The sequence below is a fragment of the Cibotium barometz genome, chromosome 17 (assembly GCF_041138505.1).
Source record: "Cibotium barometz isolate CiBa-2024 chromosome 17, ASM4113850v1, whole genome shotgun sequence".
Lineage (NCBI taxonomy): Eukaryota > Viridiplantae > Streptophyta > Polypodiopsida > Cyatheales > Cibotiaceae > Cibotium > Cibotium barometz.
The window spans coordinates 28,232,220-28,256,628 of record NC_141062.1 but is presented as its reverse complement, the minus strand read 5'-3'; the positions used below and the strand labels follow the sequence as shown (position 1 = coordinate 28,256,628).

General features: G+C 44.5%; 2 pseudogenes; both read right to left on the bottom strand.

Annotated features, from left to right (window-relative positions):
* Window positions 1–1,190: 1,190 nt before the first annotated feature.
* LOC147629857 (uncharacterized) lies at window positions 1,191–23,365 on the bottom strand (annotated as a pseudogene).
* LOC147629858 (uncharacterized) lies at window positions 19,908–22,656 on the bottom strand (annotated as a pseudogene).
* Window positions 23,366–24,409: the final 1,044 nt, after the last annotated feature.

Here is a 24,409-nt window from a genome sequence, read left to right as displayed (position 1 = left end):
GACCTGGCAGATCCTATACTCAACGCTCCCCATGATACATGAGGTCAGGTCCACAACATGTGGCCACTGGGTAAACGGATAAGGGGATTCCAATGGCTGCCGAAGTCGCTCCTCTCAGACTACCGAAGCTATCCCAAGCTCGAAGTAAATTGGGCACAAATCTGTCCTCAAAAGCTAGACTAAAATCGCGGGCCTGCATCTCTGTGAAGATCCATCTGGTGCTCTGTGGCCAAGGGCCCCCTAGACTCGGGGTGCGGGCTCATATCCGGGCCAACAGCAGGAAGTCCTTCCAAGGCTCACCACCAACGAGGAGTCCTTGAACAATCAGCTTGCCTAACAGGGCACGGTTCTGAATAGCAAGGTCAATGATGCCTAGCCCCCCTCTACGGTGTGGCTGAATGATCACTCTCCATGCCACCTTGGCCCTGGCAAACCTCCCATCACTAGCTGCCCATAAGAAGTTATGGATCAACCACTGTACCTAGCCAATACAAGCTCCAGAGAAGGCCTAACACAAAGTGATGTATTGCTTAGTGGTAAGAAGAACTTGTTCCCCACCACCACTCTACCTACAAGGGAGAGTCTCATGCAACTCCAGTATAAAAGTTTCTTCTAAATACTCAGAAGAAGAGGGGCGAGTTGCTACTCGAGAAATATCAACGCCCACCTGGCATTCAAGATAGTGAACAGGAGTGCCCCTCGGGATCCATTGGAAAGCCTCAACTGGGTGCCAAGTCAGGGCGGGTGCAGAGCCTACCCAAAAGCCACACGACTCGTGCCAATTGACTAGTGCTCCTAATGCACGATAAAAGATCTCGATCGCATCTGCAAATCTCTGGAGATTCCCCACATCTCTTGAAAGGGTAAGCTACTGTGTCATCTACAAACTCTAAGTCAAGTAGCTCCTCCTAAGGGCGGAGGAGGAGACACAACCCTTGAAGCCCGGTCTCCTGGTCTGAGAGAAAACTACTCATGGCCTCGGCAACGAATAGGAAGAGGTAAGGTGCCAGAGGTTAGCCCTGCTGTACTGAGTAGAAAGGGAAAATCTGTCACCACGAGCTCCCTGAGTGAGAACCTGGCTATGTGAGGCTGAGTAGAGTCAAGAAACCCCACAAATCCACTCCATAGGGAATCCCATCCGGCTCATCGTGTCCTCCAGAAAGCTCCAATCCACCCTATCATAAGCTTTCTCAAAATCTAGTAGTAGCACTGTGAGGTTCTGCTGCTGCCGCATCTTCGCTAACGCTATCGCCTCCCAGAAGGTGAAGATGTTGTCCAAGATGCTCTGACCTGAACAAAGCCAATCAGAGTGTCATGAATTAAGTTAGGGAGGAAAGGCTAAAGTCTCATGCTAATGGCCTTGGCCAAGATCTTATAGGCAATCCCTAGAAGAGTGATGGGTCTCCACAATCTCCAATCTGTCACCACCCTCCTTAGGAATCAAATGTATTAAACCCTTTGAGAGCCTCTCTAGCATGGCACTTGTGAGAATAATCTCATTGAAGGCAGCTCCTCAAAGGCTGCCTTCCATGAGGTTGCAATGACGAAGAAAGAAAGAGACCATCCGCCCCCACACATTTTCCCATGGGTAGTGCCATCAACGCCTCTTCAATGAATGGGGTTGATAAGAAGGACCGAAGAGAGGGGGAACCACCTCTCTCGTGTGCCGCCAGACCCTCTTGCGTGTGTCCATCCCCTGTGGGGATAATGGGGCACTAGTGAGAAGAGAATGGAAGAAATCATTGGCAATGGCTCTCACATGGGGGGGATCAGAAACAATAGCTCCATCCTGGCCACGCAACTTGTGAATACCATCTCTCCTCCTTTGGGGGCCGACTATCTCAAAGAAATCCCCTGTGACTCTGTCATCGGCTTGAGTGCAAAGTGAAGCTCTGGGTATGGTACCTGTACTCCATCCTCCTCTCCTCAATGGATCTAATCTCCCTGCGAGCGACAGCAAGCCGAGTCTCAATCCACGGGCTATCTGGGCAACTCTCTCCCAGCCGCTGTAAAGAGGCCACACCCCTCCTCAGACTCCTCTTCTGCTCTTGAAATCCCTCCAATCTGCTCTGGACTGCCTCTTGCAAGAAACCGCTAATCTCCCCTATGCCTCATCCAAAGTGCACGTAGCAGACCCTGAGATAGAGTCCAATCCCGCCCATATTTACTGTAGATCTCGAGGTCCTGAATGAGGCTATCTAGAATCATAGCCTCTATCATGTTGAAGCCACCACCTATGCACCAAAAATCAGCCTAGGGGGAAGGGCCTGTCGGACTGTGCTCCAAAAGAGGGCTCTGCCTGCATAAACATTGAGGGAGCCAATGCTATCATCTCCAATCAAAATGGTAACCCACTGTGCCAGCCCTGGAACTATAACTCCTGAGCATGTCATTGCTGGCAAAAACTGCGCACTAACAGTCTCATAGAGGAAAAGAATGTCTATAGGTCCCCCAACATCTTTGAAGCTCTCCTCTGAGGATGCCTCGTCTCTGAAAGCACTGAGGCCACCCTAAACCTTGTATGTTCAATGAGACTATCGTCATATCAATCTTTGTGTGAGGTAGAACTAGTGGAATTGCACTCCACTCAAAGAGTCTTGGGCGAGGGTTTAGACGATAAATAATCACAATCCGTCCTGGGACGAAGGTGCACCAAGTGGGCGCGGATCCTATCCTCCAAGTGATGCCACTCTATCTAAGCGAGAGTATGCACACATGCAATGCAAATCTTTGCACAATCACTGCATAAATTTGCAAACAAGGCTTGCAATGTGAAAAGCCCCAATTTTTGTGCACGAATAGACTATTTTATGTGTCAATTGCACATAAATCACGAAAGCCCCAAAAATCTGTGTACTAATGAGCTATAATTGTGCGATTAAGCACTAATTTTAGGAAAGCCCCAAATTTCTCTTTGTCCTGTAGCTGCAATTGTGCAATTGAGCACTAATTTCTGAAAAATCTCCAAATTTTCTCTCAACCCTACAACCAAAACTTGCCCTGTACTGCTACCTGCACCTGAATTTTGCAATGAAGCAAGTAATTCACAAAAGCCCCATGAAGAACCGACCTACATTGCCTCCACCAGATCTGAATTGCACAGGTGTTGAGAGGGACTCCAGGCATAATGCCTAGTCACGAGGCGATACAAGCCAGTCGCCAGAAGAGAGCCATTGGACGGAATGGCATTGGGCGGTCGCCGGGCAAGCAGCTGGTCTACACGACAAGGAGAAGAGGCAAGTGAATTCTACACGACACGACAAGACGGAGGTCTCGCCAAACTGGACAGTCGACAGATAGCAAACTGGGCAAACTGGACAGTCGACAGATAGCAAACTGGGCAGGTGGGGAAGATGGCCGCCGATAAACGTGGTGTGACGGGCGTCAAACTAGACGGTGACGGAGGTCTCGCCGCACGGTGTATTTGCCAGACGGAAGGGCTCCCCAAAAACCCGAAAATTCATGAAGTGCCGCGGAAGGCACAAAGGTGGCTGAGCTCCACTGAAGTGCATCCACCGTGGATGTAGTGTCACCAACGGGCAGGGCGGTACTAGTTCCGCCGCTCCTGGAGGCAGAAACAAGCAGTAGTAGCCGAGGTGCACCAGCGAAGGGGGCGGCCAGGAGGCGCGAAGGTTGGGGACGGAACGGACAGTGCGCCGGACCGAAGCTGCGCACAACAGCGATGCTGAGTGGAACAGTCGCGCGGACGTGAACTGTGCAAGCGAAAGGGGAGGCAACAAGGCTCTGATACCACTGTTGGCCCAGGGCTATCACAGATTAGGGTTAGGGTTCCACAGACAATACACACAGAATCAGCAGAGCAACAAGCAAGATAGTGATTGATGCTCACAAATGGATTGCAGTGGATTTGAAGAGTCTGACTCCATAATATCAAAATACAATAATATTGATGGTGTCCTTTCACACCATCAAGCAAGATAGTGATTGATGCTCGCAAATGGATTGCAGTGGATTTGAAGAGTCTGACTCCATAATATCAAAATACAATAATATTGATGGTGTCCTTTCACACCACATATCCCGAAAAAATGAAAAAATACAATAATATTGATGGTGTCCTTTCACACCACATATCCCGAAAAAATGAAAGGGAGAAAAGTCCCCTTGGTTAGCCCATGTTTACATGTGGCACTACTCATAGCATATATGCCAATAAGCCCCTAATCTAGTTACCCTAATTTGTTTACCTAGTGGCCACATATTGGGGCTCGGCCATCCTAGGGAGTGTTGAGCATAGGACTTGCCAGATCCCTTGGAGATTGGCTTGCATTCAGACAGCTTCCCCCAGAGGCTCAGAGAGATACCTGGCTAGGATCTGGGGCAGAGAGAGACTCAGCTTCGACTTCGGCTGTGCTATTCCTCAAGAGTGGCTGACCCCTATCCTTGACCCGAAAACCCCCCTCCCCTACGGGGTGTGTTTACTAGGCATGATGTTCTCTTGGCAGTTCATGGCACGGATGAGAGTTGCACCTTGCTCACTTTTTCGATTGGACCCCATGGCAGATTAGAGAGATCATTTGGATAACTTCAGTGGATGCACCTTACAAAGGGTGAGGGTGATCGGATTTCATGCACATGAGTGGCACATTGACTCCCCTCTGGCCAAGGTGGCCAAGGAGAGAGACTGGCGTTTTTAGGATTTGGGAGAGCCCGCCCCTCACGCGCCTCCAGTGGGACCCGAGGGAGTGGACATGGCGTGATCCTGTAGACAAGGAGGAGACTCTCGATACCCCATTCTTCGCATACACCATATGGTTGCGCCATAGGATTTAGATACCTGAGGTTGAGGGAACCCCGACAGCAACATGACACTGGTAGTCTCACGGCCTCTCACCGCCGTTTCTCTCAGTTTTTTTGGAAGAGGCTCTGGAACAATTTTCGGCCCCAAAATATCACCCCCCTTTTTGTGGTTGCTGGCACACAAGAGTTTGGCGGTTCGCACGTGGTTGGCCATAGGTGGTAGACCAGCACCCTTAGGAGTCTTAACGACATTGTCTTTGGAATTGTCCAAAGGCTCAGTAGGTTTGGCAGTTTTTATAGCAAAAGAGAACCAAACTTGCTATAGGGTAGTTTGTGGGGTTTGGATCAACTCGAGTTTTTAAAGCAAAAGAGGATCAAAGCAAGTTTGGTTCGCTCGTATAAAATGGTGATGAGATGTTAAGTTTGGTGCAAAAGTTATTGTGGTGGGTGCTAGTATTTGTGTAAGAGACAAAGAGAGCGAGTTTGCTTTCACACTCTGGTGTGTGGGGGTGGTGCACACACACTCTCTCTCTCCTCTTCTCTCGCTTAGTTTAGAAGCTTACGGGGGTGGTTGTTGGTCTTTTCTCTCCGTGCCTCTCTTAAGGGTAGGCACCACATTCTTAATCTACTAACTTTCAGGTAAATGGACTTTTGGCAAAAGCGATCTGTGTGAAGGCGTCCTCCTCCACGCCTCCTCAAAAGACAGAGGGGACACACGCGCTCGTCTTCGCGCACCTGTGACCTGCACCCTGTTTAGAAACGGTTCTGCTCCGCATATTTCTCTGCTGAACCCCTTACCCTTCTTTTTTTTTGGAAAATCCAATCACCGTCGCTTTCATTCCATAGCCGTGCTTTCTGGGAAGTGCAAGCTATCCATAAAAAAGGATTCCTACACTAACTGCAGCTTTCCATACATATAGAAATCTCCGGTAATCCTAACTTCCTCTGCGGAAACCCCAACTTTTCCTGTTGAATCCTCACTTCCCCTACAAATGTCCTACCTTTTTGCATTCGCACTGCTTGCATTCCTGCATAAGTCTACAAATCTCCCATCTTTGGCACGAGCCTGGAGTCTAGTGACTAGTAGGCGGGGCTGGGATTGGTACTAAGACGAAATGTGAAGGTGAGAGATGTGAAGGGTAAGCCCCCGACATTCCTCCTGATATAAGCTATGACAATCTCAACCTCAGTGGGGCCGAAGCAATAGTGCCCTATGAAATGATAAGGGTAGAGGTCATGTCCATCATAAAAATTTGACCCATGACTGACCCCTACTCCGTAGAGGACGTATCCCCGATAGCCCAAGTCTTTACTTTTCCACAGGACGACTATCCTCGCATTGTTACATTCTTGACGAGTCTATGTGGATGGGAGGACGAAGAAGATATATCTGACGATGAATGGACGGATGAGACTCATGGCACTACCAAGGAGGTTGATTTTATTTATTTGGATGATGCGAATAGAGGCTTAGCCTTAGGGCCACAGCCAGAACTTTACAACATCCTCTTACCTTGATCCTCAGTATTAGTGTGGTGCCAGTAGGTAGGTTACTGTTTTCAAGTTGTTTCTAGTTTTGTGTCCTTAAACGAGTCCTTTTTTTTTTCCATTGATGTGCCTCTCGAGGTATAGTGCTTGTTAGTTAATTGTACAGGTTGAAAAGTTTGAGGTGGGTTCGCTTTCATAGTCCTGGGACTACCCCAATGTTCATACATGGATATCTACATCAAATTGCGGGCATTTCCCATCGAATCAAGGAGATCTCAAAATTGCGGGTATTTTTCATCGAATCGAGGAGTCTCCAAAATACAGGTGTAATTCTTCCATGCCCACTCTCTTTCATTTTTACTGTTCAATTAATTGCATGAACTATAATGCATGACCACATGGAATTTATCAAGCATTACTTAGTTTTTGAAGTTGCCTAAGGTGTTAGTGTAAATCATTAATTGAGTTTAACCTTATTTTAGAAATTCTTGGGAGCAATGGTGTGTCACTCACCGCTCAGACCGCCGTCGTGAAGAATTCTCGCGCCGTGATGAAGGAGCTGTCGTCGCCGCTCTACCACCTCGCCCCCGCCGTGCCGCCACACAATGCTCAATCGCTACTCTCTCTCTCTCTCTCTCTCTCTCTCTCTCACACACACACACACACACACACACACACACACACACACACGCTGGAGAAGGAGATGAAGAAGATGAAGCAAGAGCACTCCTTGTATTCAACACTCAGAGAATGAGAGGTTTTAGGTTACATTTGACTTTTATATGTGACCTGGCCGTTCACACATGGATGCCCACACATGGCCAACCGATCCTATCCTGATGAAATTCGAGGCGCACCTCTCATCGGCGATCACCCAATCCCCTCACCCTTTACATGTGGTGCCGACAAGCCCGGCCCATGACTCAGAATACGTAAAATAATTATATGACGTAAAACGTAATACGTCTCAATGTCCGCTCCCATAGGTTAACAGCATACTAATACATAAAATCATTTAAAAAAAGAAAAAAGAAAATCACTTACTACCTGACAACCTGACCAAGTGGATGATTTTATGGCACCTTATGCAATCTAAATAAGATTAAAAAGGGCCAATAAATTGACCTCAGTAGGTAGGCGGTCACTATATGCAGCAAAACAACAACAATAATTGGATGGCATTCTACTGATATGCAAGATAGCCAATTAGCTAGGATGCATGTTATCTCCAACATAAAATACATCGACTCTCATAAATTTAAACATGTTATCTCCAACATAAAATACATTGACTCTCATTGCAAGCCTGCTCATTTAACATATATTTTGGTGTCCTCATGGATTCATTGCTCATTGATTTCTTTCTTTATGTGAATTACCCTTGGTCATGGATTAGAGACATTAGTACAAACTTTAACGAAGGCATATATACTACCATAATAAGATGGATAATGCCTCATCATTAAAAAACTCCCTATCTTATGTATGTAATAAAAATAGTTATTTATACTAAGCCTATTTGGTACGACACATCCATTTCAACAACTACTATCCATGACACATCTGCTCCATGAACACATTAATCATTTATATTTTGGAAGGATGCAAGCAAGCACATGTCTAGACTCCAAATTGATTGGAGTACTTCACAATTTGTGCTATACTTATATTTTTTAAATATAACAAGTTGTTACATTGAAAGCCTTTAACTTATCCCCATTGAGCAATCCAAAGTTTATTTCACACACTCAATGAGTATGTTCATTTATGCATGTGTGTACAAGATCAAATAAGAATCATATCCTACTAGTATGCCTTGATCTAGATATAGATGCAAGTTTACAAAACTCAAGAATTAATAAATCTCTTTCTCTCTTTCTAAAATTATGAATGAACATGAAGGCTAAGGGGGCTAGGGAGTAGAGTTGAGATCGTATGGAGTCTTTCTTAGTGTGAATGGGAAAGTAAATTGATGGGTGTGCTTGGGTCAAGGATTCATGTAATAGACTAATTTTGTGGCACATATGGTTTTTTTTGGGGGAAATGGTTTTATGTATTAATCATATCTTTGCCATGGATGCTTACTTATAGGCATCACAAATTTTAATGTCGAGGAAGTACATGAAAGAGAACACATCTAAGTGTTTGAGGTAGGTAGGCTATGACAACAAATAATTAGTTATCTTGGAAGGCTAATCCTTTAAGAGCTTGCACAAAATGTCTAAGCATGGCTTAACTTCTAGGAAAATGCAAGCAACACTTAAACCAAACTTTGCGTATCACACCTGAGCTTATAATTGTGAGCCCCATAAACATTAATGAGCCATATTCTTTCCCCCTTTACAAAAATTTCTACCATTGGGATGGTTAGCTATGATACTGGGATTGAGATCATTCTTTACTAGCATCATAACACCACTATATCCTGAGTTTACTCCCTCGTACATAATCGTCCAATCTTTAAACCACTATATCTTTACTAGCATCATAACACCACTATATCTTTACTAGCATCATAACACCACTATATCCTTAGGCCATGATGGAGGCCTGCATTATGTTGGGGTTCCAAATTTCATGGGAGCAGTCTAGCTTTTTGTTGGAAGATGAGAGATTGTTGCCATATATATATAGGCAGTGATGTGTGTGAACACACTTAGGACCGCCGGGGCACTTTTTCCCTCTTTAGGAGGTTTTTTCCCCCGGCTTGTATATACGCCCATCCTTCTAGGGCTAACTCATCTTTGTACATTGACACAATCTAATACACTTTGTGTTGTGTGCATTTTTGCTTCTTCTTCTCCAAGCTTTGTGTGCTTTCCTGCAACCCTAATTCCAACAATTGGTATCAGAGCAGGCATCGGCTCCCAGGGCTACACCGTCAGCACCCTCCGACTCACGTTCTCCGATTGAGGTGAGTTTTCACGAGCGCTTGTTGTTGAAGGTCCCTATACTCTGCAAATAAGCCCGTAGGACTTGGCGTTCTCAGAATTTGCATCTGAGGTCGTTTCGGGCTCCGTTTTTGCATTTCAAGTTCTGCACAGGTGTTTTCGTCATTTTCTGCAGAAATTTCGACAGTGCAGTTTTCTGCAAAACAGGCATACGTACTCTATTGTGGACCGTGCTACATAGCACGAGTTGTTTTCTATTCAGTCTTTGCTTCATTACAGGCAGCTTTTGCATCAGTTTCAGTCAGTGGCTATGGCTGATAACAGCAATGATGTATTTCGCATGTTGTCTGCTGAAGACAAACTGGATGGAGACAGCAACAACTACCCACTTTGGGCATACATGATGCAGCATGTTTTGGTTGCAAAAGGAGTGTGGAACATTGTGCAGGGTATGGATGTACGTCCAGGTTCTGTGGATGTAGGATCTGTTGAGGATGTTGCAGGTTCTAGCAGCTCTACTGTTGGTGCTGTTTTACCCACTGCTGAACAAGCTCGTTGGGATGGTAAAGATGCGCAGGCTCATGCCTTGATTGCACTTTCTGTCAAACGTAACATCACCCCACATATTCGTTCAGCTAAAACAGCAAAACAGGCTTGGGATATTCTAGCTGGTTTGTATGCAGGTCGTAACTAGGCAAAAATCGCTTACCTGCGTAAAGAGCTAGAATTGAAGATTATGCAAGAAGATGATGACATTAATGTTTTTCTTGCTGAGATTAAAGATCTCAAAGAACAGTTGATTTCTGCAAGTGAGATTATTCCTGATCATTCTCTTGTGCAGACTGTTCTTGATGCTTTACCTGAGACATATCAGACTTTTGCTTCCACATGGAGACTTCTTAATGAGGACAGACCTGATGCTGTCAAGTATGATACTTTAGTCAACAAGCTCTTGCAAGAAGCGTAGTCCAGGCAAAACAGGGCCAGGCAGCGTGCAGTTGATCAAGCATTTATTGCTGCCCAGCAGAGCAGAGAAGAAGTGGTAAGGCAGCCCCTTCCACTGTTTCTTCTCCTATTAGTAGGTCTGCAACTTCTTCTCCTTCCACAGGTAGTAACAATAAGTCTGAGAAGGCTCTTGATAAAGGCAAGAAAAAGACCAGGTGCAACTATTGTAAGGCAAATGATCATGTCATTAAGAATTGCCCTAAGCTAAAGGCTAAAGAGGCAAAGAAGAAAGAGTCAAATGCAGCCACAATAGCGGATGCTTCTACAAATGCAGATTCTGCAAATGTTGTGCAGGATACAGAATGGGCGTTTAGCGTGTATTGCCAGTATGACCCATCTGTACATGATGCATGTTTGGCAGTTTCTGTTGACTCTCATGTTTGGTATTTTGACAGTGGTGCTACAAAGCACATTACCTCGCATCGTGATATGTTCACTTCTCTTGAGGCTGTCCCTAATGGGAATACTGTCACATGTGCCAATAATGCTTCTTACCCAGTGAAGGGCGTTGGTAAAATTATGCTTACTGCTGCAAATGGCAGCGCTTTCACACTTTCAGATGCTTTGTATGTGCCAGGGATAAAGAAGAATCTATTGTCTGTCTCTGCGCTTGCTAGACTTGGATTTGTAGTCAAATTTGTGGATGACAGATGTACTGTTCATGATTTGACTTTTGGTGATACGATTATTGCATCTGGAACCTTATTTCGTGGGCTGTATAGGCTCAATTCTTATGACAAGTGTGTGGAAGATTCAGCAAATGCAGTTTCTGATGAAAAGGCAGTTTCAGATGCAAAACTATGGCATGCTCGTTTTGGTCATCTGAACTTTGCTAGTTTGCTGCGTTTGCAGAAATTTGATATGGTTGCTTCATTGCCCCCTCTTGAGGCACCATTGAAACATGTTTGTGAAGGCTGTATTTTGGGCAAAATGCAGCGTTCTGCGTTTCCAAAGGATGGTTCTGTGCGGGCCACTCGCAAATTGCAGCTTGTACATAGTGATGTATGTGGGCCTATGCAAACTCCGTCATTTGGTAAACACTTGTACTTCGTGACTTTCATTGATGATTACTCAAGGCATGCATGGGTATATCCACTGAAGGCAAAGTCCGAAGTGTTATTGTGCTTCAAACAGTTTTTTCTTATGGTTGAAAATGTATCCAATTGTACTGTGGGCACCCTCCGTACTGATCGAGGGGGGGAGTACATGTCTAAAGAGTTTGATGCATTTCTGGCTAGTCGTGGGATAAAACACCAATGTACAGTGCCATATACCCCTCAGCAAAATGGTGTTGCTGAGAGGAAAAACAGGTCACTTATGGAGATGGCACGATGTATGGTCAAGAGCCAAGCTTTGCCACATGCGTTTTGGCTTGAGGCTGTCATGTGTGCTGCATATGTACTCAACAGGTGTCCCACTAAGGCCTTGCAGTCTATTACTCCATATGAAGCTTGGCATGGCAGGAAGCCTTCTATTGGTCACTTGCGTGTCTTTGGTTGCTTGGCCTATGCTTTAGTGCCTGTGCAACAACGTAGAAAATTGGATGATAAGGCTGTCAAATGCATTTTTGTTGGTTACAGTGCTGAAAGCAAAGGTTACAGATTGTATCATCCACAGTCAAAGCGTATCTTGATTAGTCGAGATGTTGTTTTTGTAGAAGATGCTGTGCAGCCTTTGTTATCATGTACCAAAGAGACAGGTGTGAGCTCACGGGATGTATTTGATACATTGTTGCCTCTGTTTACAGGTGGGAATTCAAATGTAAGTCCTAATGAGGCAAATATTCAGCCTATGCAGATTTCAAACGACATCATAGATCAGCCTATTTCTGATGCAGATTTACAGGATGTAATTCATGAGGATAGGGCTGAAAATGAGCAGGCTAGAGGTATGCCTAAATGGCTGGTGCAAACCTTGCGTGATAGTAAGATTGATGCACCTATGCCTAGTCGTACTCGTTCAGGTTTTCAGCATGCCTCTTATGCATCAGATTGTTATGCTTTGGCTGTGTCTAGTATGTGTGAAGAGGAAGAACCTCTTTCATTTGATGAGGCACAAAATTCAGAAAATTGGTTGGCTGCAATGCAAAGTGAATATGATGCTATAATGAAGAATGGTACATGGTCTTTGTGTGATTTGCCTATCGGTAAAAAGGCCATTGGATGTAAGTGGGTTTTTAAGTTGAAACGAAAGCCAGATGGCAGTGTTGATCGCTATAAGGCTAGACTTGTTGCAAAGGGTTATGCTCAAGAAAAGGGCATTGATTTTGATGAGACCTTTGCTCCCACTTGTCGTATGACTACCATTCGTAGCATTTGTGCATTGGCAGCTCATAATGGTTGGAATGTACATCAGCTGGACATAAAGACTGCGTTCTTAAATGGAGATTTGCATGAGGAGGTGTATGTATTGCAGCCTCGTGGTTTTGTTCAAAGAGGGCAGGAAAACAAAGTGTGCAGGTTAAAAAAGGCTTTATATGGTTTAAAGCAAGCTCCACGAGCTTGGTATGAAAAAATACATGCATATTTGACTGCACATGGGTTTCAGAATAGTCCAACAGAAAGCACTTTGTATGTTAAACGTGTGGATGGTGTACATCTAATCATTGCTCTCTATGTCGATGACATGCTGCTCACAGGACCAAATGAGAGTCATATTGCTGATTTTAAGGCTGATTTGAATGCCTCTTTTGAGATGTCAGATTTGGGGCATTTGCATCATTATTTGGGGATACAATTTAAGCAGTGTGATGGAGGTATTGCTTTGTGTCAGACAAAGTATATTGAGACATTGTTCCGGAGATTTGGCCTTGAAGACTGCAAGCCTATTGCTACTCCAATGGAGACAGGTTTGAAGTTGAGTCTTCATGATGCTGGAGATCACTTTGATGTCACACACTTAGGACCGCCGGGGCACTTTTTCCCTCTTTAGGAGGTTTTTTCCCCCGGCTTGTATATACGCCCATCCTTCTAGGGCTAACTCATCTTTGTACATTGACACAATCTAATACACTTTGTGTTGTGTGCATTTTTGCTTCTTCTTCTCCAAGCTTTGTGTGCTTTCCTGCAACCCTAATTCCAATAGAGATGTGGGCTTTGCTTTGTAATCTTTTAAATGAAGTGTGAAAAGTAGAGGAATGGATTGAGAAATTCCCTAATGTAAGCGCTTTACTGGCGTATTTGGCTTTCTCCAATTAATGTATATACTTGCTATTGGTCCCAAAAAAAAAAACCAAACTTTGGCCAGTGTTGGTTATTCAAAGGCTTCAATATCTTTATGGCTTTGTGGTGAGCATGAGGAAGAGAAAAGAGCACGGATCCTTGAAGTGACGCTTAAGGTGAAAAATAGGGGTTTGTATTACAATACAATTTTCTTGTGAGATTCAAACATTGTCTTGTCATGCCTTCCTGACACACTAGGGTGGTTTGTGGGGTTTGGATAATAGGCAAATTAGCCATTCTAATTCCTCAACATTTCCCTCGCTAGCACTAGTACATCTATATGACCCAATTCGGTTTTTAATTACAGGATAACACATGTGAAATATCTGAGAAAGGTACAGATGATACCTCTCACCAAAGGTGGGAGTGGATGAAGTGTGTGATGCTCGTGGATTTGCCATATCTGCAAACACAGATATAGCATCAGTAGGTTCATGTGAAGATAGGTCAATCTTGTTTCTAATTGTGTGCGGATAACTCTCCTCTTAACGTGCTCTTGCTCTTTTTACTATTTTTTTTCTTTTTGTGTATGAAGCTATATATATACATTCCCTTGAATTTGGGAGTTACATAGTCAAGGGAGAAGGTTAGGGAGGAAGGCATAGAATGTCGAATGTGAGTACATGCTCCCCCCTTCCTTGGGTAGATCATTTTTTTTGCAATGATGTTGTAGCCCCTTCTTGGAACCAATTTGTCTAGTGGGTTATAGGTGGTGATGTGGGTAGATAGCTTTTTATGACCCTTGTGGTAGCCACATCAAGTTGCAGAGATGGTAGTGTATGCTCCCATGAACGAACGGAGGATATGGATTCTGACGATACATTTACAAGGGGAGACGTAGACTCATTGGTTTCTTGGTGGGTATTGACAAGGGTAGGTGTAGAGCGTGTAGAAACTTCTATATCAACGTGTGAATGGCATGAGGAGCTAGAAGCTTCCTGTGACTCCCCCCTTCCTGAGCTAGGTGGTATCGATCGATATTGTTTGGGAATCCAAACTAGCTCTAGAAGAAGTGGTGTGGAGTACTCCGTTACCTTTCCCTTACCACGGTCTTGAATTGTTGTTTGGGGTGGCAACATTTGGCTTACAAGATTTTACAGGCGATGTAGAGGAATTCAGCTTATGTTTAGGGACCCAAATCTGGTCATTCCCTTCGTAGTACCCTTGGGACCCAAATCTGGTCATTCCCTTCGTAGTATCCTTGGGATGCTAATAATATTTTAGGAATCCAACGTGTTGTTACCTTGCCTTTTCTAGGGCAAGTAGCTGCCTTCCTACTACGAGGCTTCTTGTCTGAACGAGATTGAGCAGTAGAGGTAGCCATTAAAACGAAGCTTTTGGGACCCATTTGTATGTACTTTTCGGTAAGGTAAGTGGAGCCTTGGGGACCACACTGCCTGTCTCCACTCTTGGCATTGAAGCATTAGAGGGGTGGCAAACAATCAAAGATGGTGTAGCCACTTGACTGTGATTTTTCCTTATCTAGCGTTTTGTCTAGAGTTGATGGCTTAGGTGCGGCACCCTGAGTGGTCAGGCTGAGAGCAAGTTCTTGCGTTGTAACTCGCCTGGTTGCCCAATCAATATTGCACTTAGTGGCTAACATCCATTCGCGCCCTAAGTTTATTGTTTCCTCCATGGTACTAGTAGGTAGCATAACCAAAAAGCTTTGAACCACAGTCCCCTTGTCATAGGCAACAGGAGTGTGCAGAATTCCCGAGACAATGGTTTTCTTCTTATTGATACCCTTAACTTGGATGGTACTCTTGGATAAGGGTGGTTTTCCAAGTTGACACACTCCATATGACAACAAATTGTCTTGAGCTCCCGTATCCCCAATAATGCATTATATAGCACCTTCCCGTAAGGACTCTGTAGCTCAATTGGGTATCGTAGAGGCGGGTCAGATTCTAGTGAATCCTCCTCTGCCTACTCGAAAAATGCTTGCGTAATCCCCAAGTTGGCCTCTTGTTGTTGGCGCCTAACACGCTGCTGATGTTCTTTAGTTTCAACTCTCGCTTGTATCTTCTTAAGCTCAGCCTGTTCTTTAGCTGCCTTCTTCTGATGGATTGCATGTAATTTCTCTTGGCTTAGGGGGTCATAGTATCTTTTGAATTTACTCCCATTGAGGAATCCAACGGTTTCAACTCCGTCGAGAGTCTCCACTCGGATGGTACCTTGCGGGGTAATTTCACATACTCTATACGGTCCCTTATGAGCATATTTTAGCTTCTTCTTTTCGTTACACACTCCCTACATCAGGACTTTATCCCCAACTTTGATGTCCTTGTTTTTCAGGTGGCGATCAAACCATTTCTTCCTTCTATCCTTCTCTACAAGGGCATTGTATACCGTCAATTGTCTTTCTTCATCTAACTGCTCAAGGATATACAAACGCTCTACTAAGGGATTACCATCCCAGCCCTCTTGAGTAGCAACATGAAGACTAGGAATGACAAATTCCCACAGCATGATTGCTTCTTGGTCATATACCATCTAGAACGGTGTGCAAATAATAGCCACTTTGTACGCAGTACGATAGGCCCATAAAGCTGACGTAAGCTTTAGATCCCAATCCGTGCGATGAGCCTCAACTGTCTTTGTCAAAATAGAGATTAAGGTCTTGTTGGTACTCTCGGCTTGGCCATTTGCTTGTAGATAATAAGGAGTAGATTTATAATGAGATATCATGAAATTTGTTGTGAGCTCCTTAATCACTTCATTTGTTGTGAGCTCCTTAATCACTTCATTTATAAAATGCTACCATTGTTGCTCAAGTTCAAAAGGACAACCGAAGCATGTGATTATATTTTCAAAGAGGAACTTGGTTGTTGTCCTCGCATCTGCCTTATGTGTCGCTTTCGCTTCAGCCCATTTGGTCACATAGTCAGTGGGGCCACAATAATATAGCGAGATTGTGTATTACGGGCCACTGGGCTAATTGGACCTACAAAGTCTAAACCTCACTTTTCAAACGGTTGGTTTACTTTAATTGGATGTAGGGGCATCTGATCTTTCCGCTGGGGTTTCTTGAAGCGTTGGCATTCATCACAACCCTTCACAAAAAGTGATGCATCTTGGAACATAGTGGGCCACCAATACCCTGATTGCAATATCTTTCGCGCAGTTAAGTCTCCTGAAAAGTGACCACTGGCTATGCCCATATGTGCCTCTTGCAAAATATATAGATACTCATCCTCTCGAGCACAACGCCATCCTTTCCTCTTTTATAAAGAGTCCCGGCCATTAGGCAATAGGGTTCACATTCCTTGATTAGCTTTTTCGAGCTAGATTTTTACGAAGCTCTTTGGGTGGAAAACCATTAACCAAGAAGTAAACAATCTTCTCACTCCATTCAGGCACCATGAACAAGGAAGTGTCAAGTAAGTCATCATCAACTCCCGTAGGAACTTCACCATTAGGTATGGGAGACAAATGATCAGCCATGACATGTTTTTTGCCAGGTCTCACAACAACAGTGAAATCAAACTCAAGAAGAATCAACAACCATCGTGTGATTCTTCCTGTGGAGCATGGTTTGTTCACCAGATACAACAATGCTTGATGATCCACATAGAAAACAAACTCGGTGGCAAGAAGGTTATAACGAAATTTCTTTACTGCATATATCATTGCCAACCCTTCTTGCTCAGTAGTGGTGTAGTTCATTTCAGCATCGTTCAACTGGCGAACACACCCAATAGCAAAGTTTGATGCATCAATATGCACATGGAAGATTAAATCCCAAGTAGGCATTTGCAAGATTGGAGCACTCGCGAGGGCCTTCTTTAATAACTCATATGCACGGTCACAATCTTCGGTCCAAATAAACTCGATGAGAAGCTTGTACAATGGTCGAGCTATCTGAGCGAAGAATAAAATAAACCTTCGATAATAACCAACATGGCCCATAAAGCGTTGGACTCCCTTATAGTTGGTGGGTGGGGGCAATTCCAGAATGACCTTGATTTTACTTTCGTCGGTGGAAATCCCATTTTTGGACACTATATGCCCTAGAATAACTCCGTGTTTAACCCAGAATTGGCATTTGAAAGGATTCAATGAGATGTGATATAATCTACACCTTTCAAATACTTTTCGTAAACACATCAAGTGCTCGTCCCAAGAGGAATGAACACAAAGATCATCTAAGAAGGCTTCACAAAAGTCCCTTTAAAGGCTGTGTTTTATCAATCGTTGGAATGTTGCAGGTGCATTGGTTAAGCCAAAGGCCATGACGGGAAAGGCAAACACTCCAAACTCTGTTTTATAAAAGCTGTTTTAGCTTGGTCCTCTACTGCAATTGTGATCTGATTATAACTAGAGTACCCGTCTAAAAAGCTATAAGCCTCCTTGCCTGCAACTCTTTCAAGCACATGTTCCGAATACGGCAAGGGGTAATGATCTCTTCTAGTGGCTGCATTAACCTTTTTGAGATCAACGCACACTCTGAGTTTTCCATTCTTCTTTGGTACAATGACTATCAGAGAAACCCATTCTGAGTGCTCAATAGGGTATATGAATCCACATTTTATAAGCTTTTCAATTTCCTCTTGTACAGTCTTTGTATACTTAGGATTCATTGTAGGGACGTATTGCTGGACTGGTTTAGCAGTGCTAATCATTAGAATTGTGTGTTGCACCACATTGGGTGGAACACCCTTCATATCATGGTATGTCCAAGCAAATATATCCTTGAATTCTTTAAGAAGCATCTTAAGTGTAGCTTCTTCCGTCTTGGTGAGGTCTTGAGCAATAAAAACTGGTTTAGACTCCTCACCTGGATCTGCTAGTTCTATCTACCGCTACTCCCATTTGGTAGGCGTTCGTTGGGCTTTTGTGTAGACGACTTTACGTTCCCCCATGGTAAAAGATTTGAAATGCTCGGGTGCGGGGTGTAAGTCTACCGGTTCTTGTTGTGCCATGCTTTTTTCTTTACATTCTGCTTCCTTTTGCTGAGCTAACTCTCGGTTTTGATGCCTTCTCGCAGTACGACTTAGTTTCGGCTTCTCTTTGATTTCTAATTGGGCGATGTCATGAGGTTGCGGACTACACCACGACACTTTGGAGGTATTCTCCCCAATTATCCACCACTAACTTCCGACGATGAGCGTCATATGCTTCTACATAACTAAGCCATTTTGCAGTGGATCTCTCTTTGTTTATTCTAGCTCGTACATTAGCTCGATAGCATTGTCGCTTATGTTTCGTCTTCTTCTTACCTAGTTTTTTATTTTTGTTTATATCAGATTCAGACTCACTTGATCGATCTTCACTGGTGCCCCCTCACTCTCGGATAAACTGCAAGAGGTTACTGTCCTAGGCCTTGAGCACGTGGCTATTCAATTCATACCCCCTATCAGGCTCAGAGTCAGTTTATTCTTGAGATTCAGACTCGGAGTCGCATTGGTCAGAGTCTTCGCTACTTTCAGTGTCAAGGGAGTTTGCCACTTTCTTGCCACCATCAGAAGTCAAGTGCATAACACCTATCATGTTTACTGGCACTAATGGTGGCATATCTTGCCCCTCAGGTGTTACCCAACTTGTGCCTCTATTTTCCCATGTGTCTATGGTTGCCGCTAGGTGTACCCAATCTACATTATTATCTGACTCAGTCATGCCCGATAGGACATCCATATAAGGAGAATCTTCCCCATCATCGCTCTCTTTTTTGCATGTATAGCAATACTTTGAGTGAATAGTGGTATCCGATCAATTATCAATGATAACCTTGCTTCCTAAAGGATGCACGCGACCATTCTCAAGATCAACTCGAATGATAGAGTCTTGGAATTATAAGTAGACATGGTTTTTCGACCAGTCATGCACCATTTGTGCTTCCCTCATGAAAGGACATCCTAAGATCATTTGATATGACATAGGATGCTTAGAGAAATCCATTACAATGAAGGTATGTCTTACCTTGTATCCCAGAACCTTGATCTTAAGGTCCCTTAGCATTCCAATAGGTTTAGCTATAGTTCCGTTTGCCATCTTAACCACTATGTTTGTGACTTCTAGGTGAGGTCTTCCCATAGATTCCCAGTAGTTTTTAGTCACAATGCTCACTCGAGCACCACCATCAAGGATTCCCTTTAGAGTTAATCCCTTGGTAGTAGGGAGGGTTGCATTAGATTCGTCACCTTCAAAGTACTGTCCCAACTTGTTAACAGGTATTTCAACGACCGAGTCTTTATCTAGGTTGGGCTATAGATCCAAATGTTCCTCCACATCTTGAAGTGTGTTGGGTCTATTCATATTTGCAAATTGTGGTAACCCCACCTTCAGTTCTCCATTGAGAAATGCCCGAAGAGCTAAGAATAGCTCAGGATCTCCGTATAACGTGGATATGATCGTGGTTCTGATTTCAGAGGACATGAAATCCATTAGTTTGGACACATTCAATGGTACTTTTTGAGATATCGGCCCTTGACTAGGGACTGGTGAAGATGGAATCACTTCCTCTTTGATGGGGTCAGGCATTCCCTCACTAAACATTCTTTCAAGCAAGAAGGGTGTCTACCCACTTCCTGATGTCCTATCCTCACTTTCTTCCTGATTGATACTAGGTGCAGCTAACGGTTTATGGCTCCTGTGAGGCTGAACTTGTGTAGGAAACACTGTGTCTGGGATCTTGATTTTTCTTCTAGATTCTGGCTCCAGTTCTCTTTGTGTTTCTTCCATCAAACCCCTTTAAAGTGTTGCACTCGTTCAATCTCCTCTACTGGGTTTGGGTAAGTCCCAATCTTTTTCTTGAGGGTTTTTGGCCCACGTGGCTTGTCTATGAGTCTCAGTCAGCTTGGGTAGCTGAGAGGGCATTAGTTGACTTGGTTGTGGGGGGGCAGGAGGAGTTTCCTTTTGTTTCCCCCGATTTATGTCTTTGCTTGAATCTCCTTCGTTGCGCTCCTGAGTGGGTTCCTCCCCTAATGTAGTGGTTTTGGTCTCCATGGTTTCTATTAAATTAGAATCATCTTCAGGATCATTCATATACACAAGGTCATCTCCTGTCCCTATATTAGTCTTTGAACTGGTTTGGAGCTTGTGGCATTAAGCGATCTCTTCCGTCGCGTTTTCTTTTTCTTTGCTCGCGAGCAATTGATGCAGTATCCCTCTCTTCAAGAATGTAGTTTTGATTTTGAAGCAACTACATCTGCAGGTACAACACGTGTGGTTCCTAGTGCCTCATTGGTGACCTCAACCAAATTCAATGGCGTAATCTTGGGTGCACTTGGATTATGTGGACATTGAGCAATCAAATGATCTATGCCACAATGATTACATGTAAGTACCAGCATTCCCGACGTGCTTCCTTGATTTGGTTACATTTGAGTAGCGATCTTCTGTAGCCTATTAGGGCATTCCGCTACACAATGTGGTCCATCACAATCGTAGCATCGAAGAGGTGGTCTCTTGGCAAAGGTCTTCTTGTGGAGAGCAGCTGCTTGATATACATGCTTGACTAGCCCGAAATGATCCTCCATGTAATACTGGGGAGTCATTTCAAACGTATCAATCCCATATGGAACAGTGGGGTCTATATCCTCTTCATAATCCCCACACGCACTATGTGACTCACAACCCATCTGGTTTATAGGAGTAACCCTCGGATGCGGAGGTTGTGGTCCTAGCACTGGCGGTGGTAACGGCACAGACTAGACTAAATTTGGGTTCCTTGGAACTATGTGTTGTTGCTCGACAAGTGGTGCAGGCATCAATGCGGGTACTTGAGGTGTGTTTAACCAGGCTAGTGGTGCCTGATTTGCTAACATACACTTAAGTACTAGGCAATCCTTAGATTGATAGCCATACTTACCACATGTATTGCAAGTCCCATTGAATTTAACTCTGAATGTGGGACATTCACTCGTGCTATGTGGCCCTAAGCAAACCGAGCACCATTGTTGCTCTCTTCTCGGGTACATATGGCTATTTTGAGGAGCTCGATTATCCCTAAGGTATTCTTGGAGAGCCTTAGTAAGGTCAGCTCTATAGACATTTCGGATATCTTGGGCTCCTTGGCAATAGGTTTTACAGTCATTGGCTCGTGCCCAGATACTTGCGAACTAACAGACTTTGTCTCGGAAGACACCTTTTTACCTGCAAATCATCAAGTTGTCTTCTAATAACTGGATTGCATTGGCAATGACTGCTTCCCACGTCATAAGACCTCTAATGACTAGGTCATTGTATATGTCCTCGTGGCGCAATCCTCGGATGAATCTATCAAGAAGTTGGTTGTTATTGAAGCGCTCATCGAGAGTACAGCGAGAATTTAGATGCTTTAGTCGACTAATAAAGTCTCTCACTGACTCTCCTTCCTCGCGTTCAGCTTTTTGGAGTTGAGATGCTACACCCCAAAGCACACCCACGTATGTATTCTTTCAAGAACAATCTCTTGAGATTGGGATAGTGAGTACACTCGTCAACCCTTAAAGTTCGATACTAATCTCCAGCTTTTCCACTCACGGTTAAGCCTAAGGTTTTACACTTATGTAGCTCGTTGTGCTCTTCCAAGGAATCACACACGTGTTCAAAAACTTCAATGTGCTTCCTAACATCTTTGTTATTTACCACTGAAGTTCTGAGTGAGCTTGGCAAGTTGTACCGCCTTGCTTCTAGGCTCTCTCTCAGGTATGCCACGCATGTTTTCTGCAATAGATCGTCAGATCGTTTGAGCAAACGCTGCTAGATCACCTAAGTGAGCAGGCATAGCTAGTGGAGGCACTTTTGGGGGATGGCCTGGTTGACAGGAGTTGGCATTGGTCTTGGTATGTATGCAGCTGACGTAGGATATGATATGTGACTAGGCATAGCTCTTCTTGGATAAGGGTTCTGATAAGGCATTCGTGGAGCATATGCCATTGGCATAATAGGAGGTGTAGGAGCTACATGAGCATGAGTAGCGATATGTACATATGGTCGATATGCACTGGTACGCAGTGTTGTAGGTACTGTACCACTAGGTAGCGGTGTTGCACTAACTACAGTGGTAAAACGGGTGCACTTTTCATCATGCTCATCATCGGAGTAGGCATTGTGGATTCCCTAATAGAAAGTTGAGCCAAAGTTGGAAAGCTAAAGTTACTGCTCGTGGGCTCAACTTGCATTGAGACTCCAGTTGAAACAACATATGAAGGATCTACGGGACTCACCGAGGGAGTCTCCAATTACGATAGGGTTGGTTGTTTAGCCTTGACCGCATCCAAAAATCTCATAGGGCCAGTTGAAACTAGGTTCACTCCCCTATTCTGCCTCTCGAATTGGATAATTCTATGGATAACTTCACATATCATTTGTTGTTGCTCATCTAGATTGGTGGCACTAGATGTAGATCGTATGACTTCTAACCAACCTACCATGGTATGTGTAACCCGTGTATAGGTCAGTCAGAGTCTCCGTGTGTAGGTCAGTCAGAGTCTCCGTGTGTAGGTCATATTCCCAATTTTCATTGAGAAATATCCCATCCAAACTTGGCATGCCAAAAGGTTCTCTCGAAGTGGACGCAATGTCACTTCTTGTGGTTTGACTTCTAGGGGCCTCTACTTTAGGATGAGCATCAGAAGGTGGTAGCTCAGTAGGGCCTTCATTAAATGAAGTGGGTAGAATATCCACATGGACACTCTTTGGGAGGGCAGGGTCTACATGAGATGTGAATGGCGAATCTACTTCCCCACCTCCTTCGTTTACTTCACTTGTCGCAGGTTTAGAGTGCGTAGCTCTACCAAAAGTCTCTATTAGACGACTAAACATGCTAGATTCGGGTTGTGGGGCCCAAACTGGCATGTTTTGGCTTGCTTCCTCAAAGTTCTGGGTAAGATGCCCTTCCATGACTTCAGAGTTAGAGGACGAGTCACTAGCCGCTATTCGTGGGTCTTGGGTTGCACTTCCTTGGGTTCCAACTGAAGACTAAGATGCTAACGTGGAGGGATGGTGTGAGCCTACGTAAACTGAAATGCTTTCTAGTTGCTCAGACTCTAACACCCAACCATAGCATAGATGCATGTGACGTGGGTATCCTACGGGTGTTGGTAACTACCCTTGAAGTCCACACAAGTGGTTTCTCAGGTGTTTCGCACCCCGTTTTTATTTGTTTTTGTCTTGTTTTCAACCCATTTTTACTCCCTTACTTATGGTCGAAACTGGACTAAGGCGTGTGATAGCTCAAGACACAAGCGTATCGTTCAAGGGGTTCTAGCGTGCTTTACAGCAGAGTGTTCGCCTATTCGGAGCTCCCGTGGCCCTCAGAACACTCTATTTGTGCCTAGGTGTGAGGCTTAAATTCGAAAGTCCAAGGAGGGTGCCTGTGGGGGGAAAGGTGAAGGCTTTGTCCCACATGCCCACTCCACTCCTTGGGGAGTAGACTACATATAGAGCTTCACTCCCCTTAAGCTTTCACTTGAGAGAAAGCTATGGAGGCTCACTCTCCTATATATATATATATATCAAAAGATCGAGACTGAGACCGAGACCGAGGTCAAATTTCTTTCCACGCGAGTTGGGTTGATTTTATTTAAAAAATCTTGAGGATAATGTTTTAGCTCATGTGCACCTGGGGCTGGCCACTTGCCATCGCGGCGCCAGCAGCACAGTGCACAGCAGCTCTTCTACCCTCTGTCTACATGCGCGCGCGCACTAACAGCTAACACACAGAACTAAAATGTGCAAAAAATGAAGAAAACAGAACTGAAAAATGACTAAAGAATAGCAGCAAACACACAAACATGCCTCTCTTTGCCTTTCCTGCAGAATAAAATAGACTTCAAACAGCAGCTTGGAGCTTGGTGCAGGGCAATTCCCTGGCAGAAGCGATGCCAAAAATGTGCGCTCTTTCCGCACGTGTCGGAGCTAGGGACTTGTTGAGCACCGTGTGCGAGCCACGAATGGCTGCAAGCACACAACCAGGAAACCAGCAAGCTCAAAACAGGGAGCAATGGTGTGTCACTCACCGCTCAGACCGTCGTCTCGTGAAGGATTCTTGCGCCGCGAGATGAAGAAGGAGCCATTGCTGCCGCTCTACCGCCTCCCGCCGTCGTGCTGCCACGTAAT